At 33.5% G+C, this 14,298-nt stretch overlaps 1 pseudogene; it reads left to right on the top strand.

Annotated features, from left to right (window-relative positions):
- The window catches only part of LOC112128821 (ubiquitin-ribosomal protein eS31 fusion protein-like), a 46,923-nt pseudogene extending 35,009 nt beyond the window's left edge, over positions 1-11,914 (top strand).
- Positions 11,915-14,298: the final 2,384 nt, after the last annotated feature.

Genomic DNA, 14,298 nt, shown 5'->3' with positions numbered 1-14,298 from the left:
TTTAGAGATGAAGTCTCACTATGCTTCCCAGGCTAGTCCTGACCTCTTGGCCTCAAGCAATCTTCCCACCTCACCCTCCCAAAGTGTTGAGAGTACAGGTAGGAGCCACTGTGCCTAACCTTTTTCTTAGGATTCTAAAGTCATTTGCCCTGTATACATCTGGTTCTAACTTTTTTAAAACATTGCATTAATATCTTTAATTATTTTGCCTTTTTGGGTTTTAGAACTTTTTATAAAATTCTTTGGTATTTCTGAGCAAATAGAGGATTACATATGTGACTCACATAATTACTAAACACAGTGATTAAAGGCCCATAGTAACTCACATTTAATATTTTCTTGTTATATTTAATGTGCATTTTTCTTTATAGACAGACAAGTAGCACTATTGGACATATCTGACTATTTAGTTAAATACTGGACATTTCCTTTAATTAAGGTGTATTTTGTGGACTACAACAATTTTTTGAGCCTAAAAATTAAATGAAAATCAAGGATGCTCTTTAATGAGAAAACAATCTACAGTCAGCATACAACCTGAGGGTGCAGAGGAAAGAGGGATGGAATGCTATACAATCTGTAAGATCAATAGAGGAGTGAGTATTCAGAGGTAATGTAAGTGTATGTTTACAAAAGACCTTATTTTTTTTCTTGATGGCCTTCGGCAGTCTATTCTCTTTGTAACTTCGTGAGTTGTCTCTCTATCACTAATTGCTAGAAAGAATTCACCAATGTAATTTTGAACTGCTAGTGAATTTGCCATTATCAAAACTTGATTTTGATTATCTGCCATTTTTTGAACTTAAGCAATTTAAGAGGCCTAAGTCTCTTATTTTGAAAAACAATTTGACAGTAACAAAAGTATGAGATTGCTAAGGGCTCTTCCATTCAGAAGGCTAAATAATTCTCACAGAGATATGTATTGGCATAGTTTTATGACACAATTTAAATCAAAGGTGACTGCATAAATGGAGCATAGGTTTTTACTTACACAGACTTGGGTTTAATATTGCATCCACAGTTGTAAGTACATTGTAAGGCTTATTATGAGTGTCCCCTATGCTCTATCTTGTACTTGCAATCTTACAATTGTCTACAGGACTGATTAAATTCAATATGGATTAAAAACCACACTGTGGATTGGACTTCTGAGAAATTCATAGTTCAGACTGGCAAATTTGCAACATGAAATGCAACGTGACATGTTGCATAAACATACACTTGAGTGGGTAGAAGAAGAGGAAAGATGAGATAAAATGCATGAAATGTTTTCCTGAAATCTCAGCACATCTCTTACCTTCCTATACCGAGGAACTGAATGAACAAGAACAGGGAAAACAGGCTGGTTATTATGACTTTTACCAATAATCTCTCCATGAACTCAGTACTGCCTCTTGTTAACATTGGAGTAAGAGCTAAACACATTACTGAATCCAGCTTCATGTCTTCATCCTTTTGCTAATTACAACATGTCAATTGTATCTTTGCTATGGAATTGTAAACTCTAACTTTACTTTTTTAGAAAGACTGGAGAAAAGGAATTAGGGAAGAGATTTTTATGAGCTCGGTATATTGTTTACAATAGCATGGGGGAGAAGTAAAAAATGTGGTGAAGAATATTCTGTTATCTCTGAAAAATTAACAGATAAAAATGAAGAGCCTTCTTAAAATGCCTTGTTCTGAGGTAATCTGAGCAGTTTTGTTTTTAACTTCCCCTCAGTTAAATATGTTTTCATTTTGCTATGTGAAGGGAGCAATTATTTGTTTTGCTGTCACTGTTGGCAAAGCAGGAGGTGTAAACATATTTTTCAAATCCTCCAGGAGACTGCCGAGGTCTTCCTCACTCCCAACGAATATTAGTTTAAACTTTGGCGGGCTTCCATTCATGAGCTTGAAAATAGTCCTTCTTCATCTGGAATTCATAGTGATGCAACCCTAGCAGGGCCCCAGAAGTAAAGAAAATCGATGTTTGCCACTAATAGTATTAAAAACGTTGAAACTCTACATGATAATGTACATATAATATGCAGACAATGAACCTATCTTACAACTGGGGCCTCAGTGCTGGTACAGGAGCACACACATGAAATTCCAATTCTTTCTAATGGAGACCACATATGTACAAAAGGGGCAATTGTATGTACCAGGATTGGAAAGGAATCTTTTCCTGTCCTATATCCTTGGGTATTTCCTGCATGGCTTTTTAACAGATAAGTATACCTACTTGGAGACCTACTTTAACTTTCACTTTGTTAACACCCTTCTACACTTGTTACTTAGAAAGAAGCAAATTAAAAACTTTTGTCTACCGGAAAATGCTACCTAGAAACAAAGAAGTACAAAATATAATCACCCTTAAATAAACTCTTAAATAAATGGCTAATTCCTAAGCTCTGCATATTCTTGACTATACAATCGACATAACTTTTTATTTAAATATTTCTGAAATTGAGCGGTATTATACAGCAATAGTGCACTTAATGTAACTTTTAGAAATGTTTTGCCAACCTGCTATAATTAAAGAGTTGGAATGTCTTATAATCGTTGGCATCTTACAATGAAGAAAAAAATTGTATAAAGGAATAATCCCCTTGACAATGAATTGTTAAGTGACAGTGGCATTCTTCCTGTACTCACAAGCTTAGGATCAATTAATGTTGGTAATTCATCAATTAACATTGCTAAGCCTGTGACAAATGCCACAAATATTAAAAATATTGCTTTTGTTGACTTTTTTCTTTTATTTTTTAAGTTGAACTATTATCTATAGCATTCAATAACCAAATATATAACACAGGTTGAGTATTCCTTATTCAAAATGCTTGAGACCAGAAGTGCTTCAAATTTCAGTTTTTTTTTCAGATTTTGGAATATTTTCATTATATTTACAGGCTGAGCAGCCCAAATCTGAAATTGCAAATCCAAAATGTTCCAATGAGCATTCCCTGTGAGCATCAAGCCAATACTCAAAAAGCTACAAAATTTGGAGCACTTTAGATTTTGGCTTTTCAGATTTGGAATGTTTAATCTGTATAGTAAAAAGTCTTTCTAACTGGTGAGCTTCAGCAACTAATGTGCATGCCTTGAATGAATTACCTGTGTGTCAAAATGTGCACCTAAATTGTCTAAATCTGCTTTCATTTATGATATTAGTCCATATAAATAAAATTATAGTCTCCTGTAATACAAAAAGGCATGAAATAGTATATGTAAGTGGGAGACAATATTAAAATGTAATTATATCTGTTTTATAAAGGACCTAGTATTGCTGACTACATGTAATGAAACCCAAAATCAATTGTTGAATCACCCTCAAATAATCAGGTGGCTAAAACAAGTAGAAAAAGTATTCCATGACTCAAGAGATGTTAAAAATAGGTGACTGGCAACAAACCAAAAATCTATTAATACACAGATACTTGAAGACAGAAATTAGACTGTTTCACAATAAATTACAAATCAATTACATTATTTAACTAGGACAAAATAGCATTCACAAATGGAAATGGAAGGCCATCAAGAAGCAAAGCAGGAACTTGTTTGAAACCATAGATGGACGATCACAGTGGATTGGTGATGCAGTTGAGGAACTGTGACAGGGCCTTGAAATAAATTTTCCTTGGGGGCATTGGAAATATATTGGACTAGCAATAGAAATGTTAGATCAGGAACTACATAGGATTGTACTTAGGCTCTAGGAAGATTACTTTGGTAATTAAGCTACTGGAGGAAGGGGACTGGAAACAAAAGATCTAGTTAAAATATTACTTCAACAGCCTTACAAGAAGTGATGCCAACAGGAAAAGGAAGATGGCAATGAATGCTAGGGGATTATGAAAATTACTTACTGCCTGTGGAGAGCAAGAAAAAGTAGAAATAATATAAAGGTTTTATGCTTGAGTGACCCAGAAGATGGCAAAGAGAATATGAAAGGCAGTAAAGAAAATGGAAAGGCAGGTATGAGGTGTCAATGGAATGTAGAGCTGGAAATTATATGCAGGATTTGAGAATCAATAGAAAGTGTATAATCAGAAAGATTTGCGTTTACACATATTTTTACATGTCATTAGCTCTATGTTCCTCTTTGTATTTCATTATTAGTTGAGATGATTTTTTCTTTTTGTTAATCTACATTATCTTTGATATTATTATCAGTCATTGCTACTAAAATAGCTGTGACTAATATGACATTCATAGAGTAGTTGCAGATATTAACTGACAATGTATGTCAAAGCATAATAAAATTATCTACTAGTAGTTATATTTCAGATATACCTAAGTACTTATAGAGATAAAATGAACATTATCATACTCATCTTAGTTTAAGAAAAAAGGAAAATTTTTCAGTGAAATCTTTCGTGTATTCATCTGCCATGCCTTAATCTCTATCCTAAATATGGCATTACCCTTACTATTATACCAAAACAATATATAATATTATTTTGCATACAGTTCAACTTTATATACATCATATCATCAGCAGTTTGTCCTTTTTGCGTGACACTTAAGTTTGATAATGCAGCTCTAATTCATTCGTTTTCACTGCTGCCTATTCTTCTGTTGTATGAATATGGCAAAAAATTCCACTGTCCTATTAATAAATATTCAAGTGATTTGCCATTATTTATGCCATTACAAACAAAGCTGCAGCGAACAATCTTGCAAATGTCTTCAGGTGCAAATGAGTGAGAGTTTCCCTAGGGTGATGTATTTCAGGATGGAGTTACTGGTTCAGAGGGAATGTAAATCTTCAACTTTAACTAGATATTGCTAAATTGCTTTCCAAATGTTCTGTTTTTCACTGGCCATGCATAAGAATTGCTTTTGTGCCAAAGTCTTGCTAATATAAAGTCATCAGACTTCTCATTAAAAAAAAAAATCTGTATGCAGCGTGGTATCTAATTCTGATCTTAATTTGCATTTGCATAATTAATAGCAAGCTTGAGCATGCTTTTTATCTTCTTATTCATTACTTTCATTTCATTTTCCTTAAATTGCATTTTAAAATATTTGCTCATTTTTGTTTGGGGTTGTTTATAATTTTCAATCAGTTATTAGAAGATCATCATTGTATATCCTTGCTACTAATCTGATGTCAGTTATGTGCATTATAAATCTGTCCTCTCAATATGAAGATTTTGTTTTTAACTTAGTGATGGTGTTTTATGATGAACAAAAGTTTTAAATTTTGATGGTATTGCATTTATCAATACTTTACTTAAAAAGATAATACTCCCAGATAATAAATAATTTCTTCTATGTGTACTTCTATATAAAATGTATTGTTGTTAAGTAGTAAATAAGTCACATAATTTGAACATCAAAAACATTTTAAAAGGGGTTTTGCTGTGTATTACCATCTGTCATCCATTTCTCCATATATTCTTTTTCTCTCTTCTGCTCTTTGCTCCAGGGCATACCCTTATGGTCTACGTTACCAGGATTCCTTGTTATCTGACCTCTGATTGAGTTTGTCCAGTGAAAGGCACCAGACAATTGGAGGGCTAAAGGGAAGAGAGATGTGAATGTTGTTTCCCTTTTTCTCTCTACTTTGGCTTTGGGATTCAGTTGCTGCCCCACTACAATCACAGATCTGATCAGGTCATCCTTTCTTCCAGCAGCTCTCACTGAGTCCCTACAAAATTATGTTCTCCCTTTTTCCATCAATAGCAGGGATGATAATGGCTTTCCACTGTTACTAATCTCCAGATTCCTCAACATTCCTTGTTAATTTATTCAACTTTACTGATACTTGGCCAAAATCTCTTAGTTAAAAGTATATCTTCAGTTAAACCGTGATTGACATCTTTCATGACATGACCTTGAACCGTACAAAAATATATTATGAAAACTCTCTTCTGAACTTCATTCATCCAATTCCCATTGCCCACTATTGATAATAACTTTTTGTTAATACTGTATACCAGAGACCTTTTTATACCTATAAGGCAATTAAAATAGGTGTCCTCACCCTTTCGTTTATCACAAATGGTAGCATACAATAGACACTACTCTTCCACTTAATAATATATGACTATAGTGTCCAATCAGTACATAAGAAGCTTCCTGATGCATAGCACAAGGTTTAGATGCATAGTAATCTATTTTGTGGATATACTTTAATTTATCTGTTTAGCCCTCTAATTACTGATATTTATTTGTTTATAATATCACTCAATTACTAGCAATCATTCAATAAATAATTTAATATAAACCAACTTTTTTTGCAGATTTGCTTAGTCAGAAATTACATGAATCTGCTTTAATAATTCTGCATATTAGATATGTTTTCAAAGCATCTTAATTTATCTCTTCAAGTATTTTATTTAGTTAGATCTTTAGAACATGCTTAGCTTATATTCTCTTTCCCAATTTTTAAATTTGAAGTTTTTGGATAAAGATTTCATTTTGCTACTTCTTATTTCCGTTAATTCTTTTTTTTTTTTTTTTTTTTGAGACGGAGTCTCATTCTGTCGCCCAGGCTAGAGTGCAATGGCAAGATCTCAGCTCACCGCAAGCTCTGCCTGCCGGGTTCAAATGATTCTCCTGCCTCAGCCTCCCGAGTAGCTGGGATTACAGGAACGTGCCACCACACCTAGCTAATTTTTGTATTTTTAGTAGAGACGGGGTTTCACTGTGTTGGTCAGGCTGGTCTCAAACTCCTGACCTCATGATCTGCCTGCCTTGGCCTCCCAAAATGCTGAGATTACAGGCGTGAGCCACTGCGCCTGGCCTGTTTGTGTTAATTCTTAATTGTGGTGACTTGTCTATTTCTCCTTTTGGAAATTTTCTATAGTGAGTTGAACTATGGTAGGTTTTACATGGGGGAATCTTACGGGTTCTGAATTGAGGTTGAATTCCTTAAGATAATATTTGCATTTGTGTCTTCCAGGCAGCACTAGGCAATAACAACTTTTAAGTAAATGTTTTAACATTCCTGGAACATATCAGTAATATAAATACTAAATTTCAATTGCCAGTGGAGAAAGAAAGACCTGTACATGTGAAATCTCAGGAAAGATTTTGTTTTCCCAAGATTCAAGGTTAAGAAGATCTGTAAACAGCCTCAAGACACCTGTGGTTTCAGGATCCTCACAACAAAATTGTATTCTATTTCATCACTCTCACCACCTGTAGAATTATCTCATTTTCTTGAGAACACAAAATTTGTGGTTATATTTTCCTTAGCATTTTTTAGGATGTCTACAGTGGGAGAAATTTTTTGCTAGAATATCTAGTCAACTGTCTTGCTGGCAATAATGCGATGTTTTGCATGAATAAACGTAGGAAAATGGTTTAGAGAAAGACCAGCATTCAATATATATTTATTTTAGGACAAAAACAATTTGGTCATGTTTTAAGGCAGGATGTAAGATGTCAGACTGAATAAAAAATGAAAAATGTGAGCAAGTAATATCAATTAAAGGGTCAGCTAGACAGAAAGAGCAGAGCTAGCACATATAAAGGAGCCAAGAAGCACAGGATATCCTAGAGTAAAATGAAAAGTACCTATATTTTCTTGGATTACAAAAGTAGAAGTAATATTTAAGATTAGATAAAAATAGTATGTCCAGATCCCAAGGAGTTTGGATACGATGCTCAAGATGTCATAATTCAGTCTGAGTCTGAACAAGGATTGGAAGCTAAACACTGGCATTACTAAGAGCAGGGCCTTCGTAATCTTATGTGGAGCTTCATTACTGTACTCTTGATTCCTTTTATTCTAAGCTGTGGCCATCCCATACATTTCTTTCTTTCTCTAGGACCAGGCTGACTTGAGACAGGGAGTTATTGTGTGACAATATACAATTTCAGGTTGTTCTTGCTATCCACGTGAGCCTGACTACTTGTATTGTTTATGTGTTCTCTTGGCATTAAGAGCGATTTGGAAATGAGTTTATATAGAGAATTCCTCAGCAAACATTCAGTAACTTATACTATTAATTTTTACCCTTTTTTGCCTTGTGTCAGGTAAGTGTGCTTCTAAGAGTAGGAAAAAGACTCTAAGGTAACTCATTGAATAAAGGTACAGAAAGATCAGTGGATTTGTTAGACAAATGAGAAGGGAAGAAGTAAGTTAAAGAGACAGAGAGACAAACATTTCGTGGACTGATTCAGTTTGGGACAGGGCAAGCAGTGACCAACTGCTGAGAGTCCCTCATTAAACCACTTAGTGAGAATAGTCTGGATTGTTGTAGTAGGGGTTATCAGAAGCTGATAAGGGGAGGCTGTTGAAAAGTGTTAAACAAGATAAGATTAATAAGGTTAGTTTTCATTTTAGATATGTTACTCTGAGTTAGTTTTTATTTATTACAGGATTATTTAATTTAGAATAATGTTTTCAAAGCTCACCCATGTTGTAGCATGTATCAGTACTTCATTCGATTTTATAACTGAATACTACTCCATTGTATGACTATACACATTTGTTTATCCATTCATCAGCTGATGGACCATTTGTGTTGTTTCCGTTTTTTGGCTATTTTGAATAATGCCATGATGAACATTCTTGGACAAGATTTTGTACAGATACGTGTTTTCATTTCACTTGGGTACATAACTATGAGTGTATTTGCTGGCTTATATGGTAACTCTAGGTTTAACATTTTGAGGAACTTCCAAACATTTTTCAAAGTGACTATACCATTTTCTGTGCCCACCAACAGTGTATGAGGGATACTATTTCCTCTGCAGGCATGATATTCTTTGCTGTGGTCTATCTTTTCTGAAATTTTACCCATTCTAATGGGTAGGAAGTGGCTTCTCATCGTGGTTTTGACATGAATTTCCCATGTGATAAATGGAGTTGAACATCTTTTGTGGGTTTGTTGGATACTTCTATATTCTCTATGGAAAAATGTCAAGTCCTTTTGTATGTTTTAATTGGGTTAATTTGTGCTTTTATTGTTGAAACGTAAGATTTATTTATGTATTCTGGATATAACTGTCATGTGTTTTCACTTTCTTGATTGTGTCCTTTGACGAACACAACTTTTTAATTTTTATAAAGCCCAATGCATTCATATTTTTTATCACTTATTCTTTTGTTATCACCTGTAAAAAACTATATCAAAGGTCACAAAGATTTTACCCTATGTTTTCTTCTAAGAGTTTTATAGTTTTAAGTCTTAAATGTAGACCATTTATTCATTTGAATTTAGTTTTGTATACAGAATGAGGTAAACAGGTATAACTTCATTATTTGGCGTGTGGATATCCAATTGTTCCGGTATCATTTGTTGAAGAGCCCATGATTTCCCCCATTAAGTTGTCATAGAACCCTTTTTAAAGATCAATTGACCATAATGCATGGGTTTTTTTGGGGGGATCTCAATTAGATTTTATTGTTCTATATGTCTATCCTTATGTTTGTACCACACTGTTTTGATCACCATAGCTTTGTAGTAAGTTTTGAAATCAGAAAATGTGAGTCCTCCAACTTTGTTCTTTTTCAAGATGGATTTGGCTATAGTATTAGAATGTCAATTTCTGTAATAGCAAATAATTGAGGTTTTATAAGGACTGCAAAAAATTTGTAAGTCAATCTGTGGTATATTGCTATCTGAATGATAATAAATCTCCCAATTTATGACCTTATGATATATTCCCATTTACTTAGGTCTTCATTAACTTCTTTCAATAATATTTTATAGTTTTGATTGTACAGGTATTACACTTCTGTTGTTAAATATATTCCTTGTTATTATTTGGGTGTTATTGTAAATGGAATTGTTTTATTAATATTATTTCTAGACTTCTCATTGCCAGTGTATAGAAATACAATGGACTTTCTCTATTGATTTTATATCTTGGAGCCTTGACAAGCTGATTTATTGGTTCTAAAAGATGTTTGTTTTTGTGGATTACCCTGGATTTTCCATACACAGTCATCCCTCTGTATTCAGAGCTTCCACTTTCATGGATTCAACTAAAAACAATCAAAAATTGAATTATTGCTGAGAAAAAGATACAATAAAAATACCAATTAAAATATAGCATAACTATTTTACATAATATTTGCATACTATTCGATATTATAAGTAATCTAGAGATGATTTAAAGTATGAGGGAGAATGTAGATCATATGCAATTACTATGTTATTTTATATAATGCACTTAAGCATGTGCCAATTTTGGTATCCACAGTGTTCTTAGAACCAGTCCCCCAGGGATACAGAGGGACAACCATACAAATCATGCCATTCATGACACAAAAATAGTAATAGTTTTACTTTTTCTTCATAATTTTCATTCTGTTTATTTCTTCTTGACTGTCCTCACTAGAACCCCAATACAATGTTAAATGTAAGTGTCAAGAGTAGGGATCCTTTTCTCATTTCTGATCTTAGGGGGAAAGTATTTGTTCTTTCATATTAAACATGATGTTAACTTATAAATGCCTTTATAAGACTGAGGAAACTGTATTCTATTTCTAGTATTATCATGGGTTTTTAATCACGAATGAGTATTGGATTTTGTCAAATGCCTTTTGTGCATCAATTGAGATGACCATTTTTTCCCTTTATTTCATTAATATGAAGTACATTGACTGATTTTCATATGTTAAACCAGTGCATCATTCCTGGGTTATACCGCATTTGGTCATGGTGTCTAATCTTTTTAAATGTTGTTGGATTCAGTTTGCTTATATTTTGTTGAGGACTTCTATAGGTACATTCATAAGGCATATTGGTTTGTAATTTTATTTTCTTATGATGCTTCTGTCTGATTTTATTATCAGGGTAATACTCATCTCATATTGTGAATTGTTTGAGATTTGAAGAATGGATTAAAGAGAAAATGATAGCGCCCGTAGACCAATGAAGGGACTGTTGCAATAACTCAGGTGGATATGCTTTAAAGTAATAATAATGAGAATAGAAATGTGTAAAGAAAAAGCCAATATTTAATATAAAGATATTTCTTTAAAAACTGAATTACTTCCTGCTATTCAAGGGAGAGCTGTGCATGTAGGGATATAGTATCTCTGAACCAAACAAATTGCTGATTTTATACAGAAGCAAAGTGAAACAAAGGAAATAATATTAAATGCTCAGGAATTGGCAGACTTCCAAAAGTGAGCGTGTGTGGAGCATGGCTATTGGTAATTGGCTGCTGCTAATTGACTGGCTTTCAGAATCATAGTTACTAATATGAAGTTGTAATTGATCAATTGGCATGGATTCAAATTTATTGGCATGAGTTTAAAAGTTTTTCTGGTGATTACCTAATATTATGGACAAAAAAGAATAGGAATGTTTTATTCTTGGAGAGAAATGAGCAAATAAAAAGTGAATTCAGGGTATATGCTGATTTAATGGGGTGGTAAAGAAGAGGAATATGTTAAGCATGCGATTCAGGTTTCTGGCTTGTGTGACTTCATGTGAGATCTGTCATGTTAAGAATCTATCTCTTTTGTTCTTCCTTTTTTGATTTGCCATCTACAGTGCAACTACCACCAAAAATGTAAAATTTTCATAAAAATCCTTACAGGGAGGACCTGTAAGGTTGAACCCTCCAATACAATAGAAAATGTAAAGGCCAAGATCTAGCATGAGGAAGGAATTCCTCCTGATCAGCCAAGACTGATCTTTACTGGTAAGCAACTGGAAGATGGGGGCACTTTGACTAGGACATTAAAAATAAGTCTGCTCTTCATCTTGTGCTGAGACTTCTTGGTGGTGCCAAGAAAAGGAAGAAGCCTTGTACCACTTCCAAGTAGAATAAGCATAAGAGAAAGGTTAGGCTGGCTGTCCTGAAATAGTATAAGGTAGATAAGAATGGCAAAATTAATCACCTTCAATGCCCTTCAGATGAATGCAGTACTGAAGTTTTCATGGCCAGTCACTTTAATAGACATTATTGTGGCAAATGTGGTCTGACTTACTGCTTCAGCAAACCAGAAGACAAGTAATTGTGTATGAGTTAATAAAAAGTGTGAACTTAAAAAAACACAAAATCTATCTCCTTGTTGACTGATGTACTCCTAGTTCCTTGGAAAATAGCTGAACTATACTAGGCGCTTTATAAATATTTTTAATTAAAATATTTCCATTAACATAGGAAACATTAATGAAAGTATAAAATGCCAGACGTGTTTAATTTCGAATCTCTGCAAGGTATCAAAAGAAGGTGCATTATAGTAAACTGGAATAATTAGTACAGATATTTATTTTGACAAGATTTTGTGGGCACCTGCATATAGATGATTTTTGAAAATATAAGTCACGTAAAAGTTCCCATGGACCCTAGGAGAAGAAAAGACAGCTAGGACAGACATCTGACAAACCCAACCATTTGAAGAACCAGGAAGCAATAGAATCTGATAAGAACACTGATAAGAAAATATCTAAAATAAGCAGAAAGAAAATAATGAGAGAATTGTGAAAACTAAGTGAAGTTGTTTTATTTGTTCCCTCTCTTTTCTCCCCCCTCCTGAAGAAAGAAGTGGTTAACCTTATTAAATAAGCCTTAGGGGGTACACAAGAAAAGGAAGAGGACTGGAAGGTACCTATAGGATCAACAATGGGGACATCAGTGTCCTTGACAAGAGTTGATTCCCTGGAGTGGTAGGTGCCATGTGTAGAAGAAGAATCAGCTGAGGAGAGTGAACAGAGGTTTAGTTGGACAGAGGAGAGTAGGATAAGCAGACAGGCTTTAAGTTGAAGAAAGGAGTTTATTTTTTATTTTTATGTTAAGGGAAACTAGAGCTTATTGAATCCTGATTGAAAAGAAATGGATAGAGATTTACAATGCAGGAAAGACAAAGAATGATCAAAAGACTAATGTAAAGAGTGAGAATTTATGATTCTATGTCTTCTAACTCTCAAAACCCTTGCACCTCTAAATTTCTATGATTATTTTAATTGTCTATGTAAATGGTTGCATTATTGGGAATTTGTTGTTAACTATCTTAATGCAAGTAATCCACAGATTATATGATAAAGTTGATAAAATTATTTTATTCTTTCATAGGGAATAGAGAACATAGTAAACAAATTACTGAACGTTTGAATTTTTCACAAATTTTATATCAAAAGGGGAACCACATATATCCTTTGACTATATATGTCAGTTGTTAATATATTATCACATTTTTTTCCCTCTCTTTTCTATTCTATTAATAAACCATTTTAGGATTAGTTGCAAATATTGTGACACTTCACCCTAATTAATTCAGCATGAAACATTAATCATCTAAGAAGAAGAACATTCTCTTACATAACCACTATAAAATTGCCCTACCAAGGATATTTAACATTGATACAATGACATTATCTAACATACAGCCTATATTAAATTCTACCCGCTATCAATTAAGCCAATGATATATGTTATGAACTTTTAAAAAATATAGAATCTAAATAGAGTTTGTGCATTTTATTTAGTTCTCATATATTCTTTAGTTTTCTTTAAACTATAAACTGCCCACAAACTTTTCTCTTTTATAAATATTACAGATACTGATATTATAAAAGAGTCCATTCTAGTTTGTATGTTTGTTTGTTTGCAGAATTTGTTCTAATTTAAATTGTCTTATTATTTCTTAAATTCTAAATTCTGGTTAAGAATTTCAGGTGCAAATGGTACTTGGGCGATTAGTTCATCACATTGCAAAGCACGTGACATCAATGTTTAATATTACAGGTAATATTAAGTTAACTCACTTAAAATATTCTTCACCAAATTTATCTAAAAATCACTTTTTCCCTTTGTAGTTAATAAGTAATTTGTTAAATAGTGCATTGAGCCTACATGCATATCTTGTTTTTCAAATATATTTTATTCACTGTTTTTTCATCTACTGAAAACTTTTTTCTGAGTCTATTATTGCTATGGTGATTATGAAATGGTGATTTGCTATCGCTTTAATTTCTTCTATATTTAATAGTTTATTTGGCCTTTTTTTTTTTTTTTTTTTTAAGACATGGTCTTACTCTGTCACCCAGACTGGAGTGCAGTGGTGTGATTATGACTCATTGCAACCTCAAATGCCTGGGCTCAAGCGATCTTCCTACTTTAACCTCCTGAGTAGCTGGGACTGCAGGAGTTTACCAAAAACTAGTTTTTAATTTTTTGTAGATGTGAGGTTTACTCTGTCACCCAGATGGCTCATGGCAACCTCAAATGCCTAGGCTCAAACAATCCTCCTACTTCAACCTCCTGAGTGGTTAGGACTACACGATTGCACCAAAAAGCCATTCCCAGCCAATTTTTAATTTTTTGTAGACATGGGGTCTCACTATGTTGCCCAGGCTGGTCTTGAACTCCTGGGTTCAAGCAATCCTCCTGCCTCAG

The sequence above is a fragment of the Pongo abelii genome, chromosome 15 (genome assembly GCF_028885655.2).
Source record: "Pongo abelii isolate AG06213 chromosome 15, NHGRI_mPonAbe1-v2.0_pri, whole genome shotgun sequence".
Taxonomy (NCBI): Eukaryota; Metazoa; Chordata; class Mammalia; order Primates; family Hominidae; genus Pongo; species Pongo abelii.
This window is presented reverse-complemented; position numbering and strand designations above follow the sequence as displayed.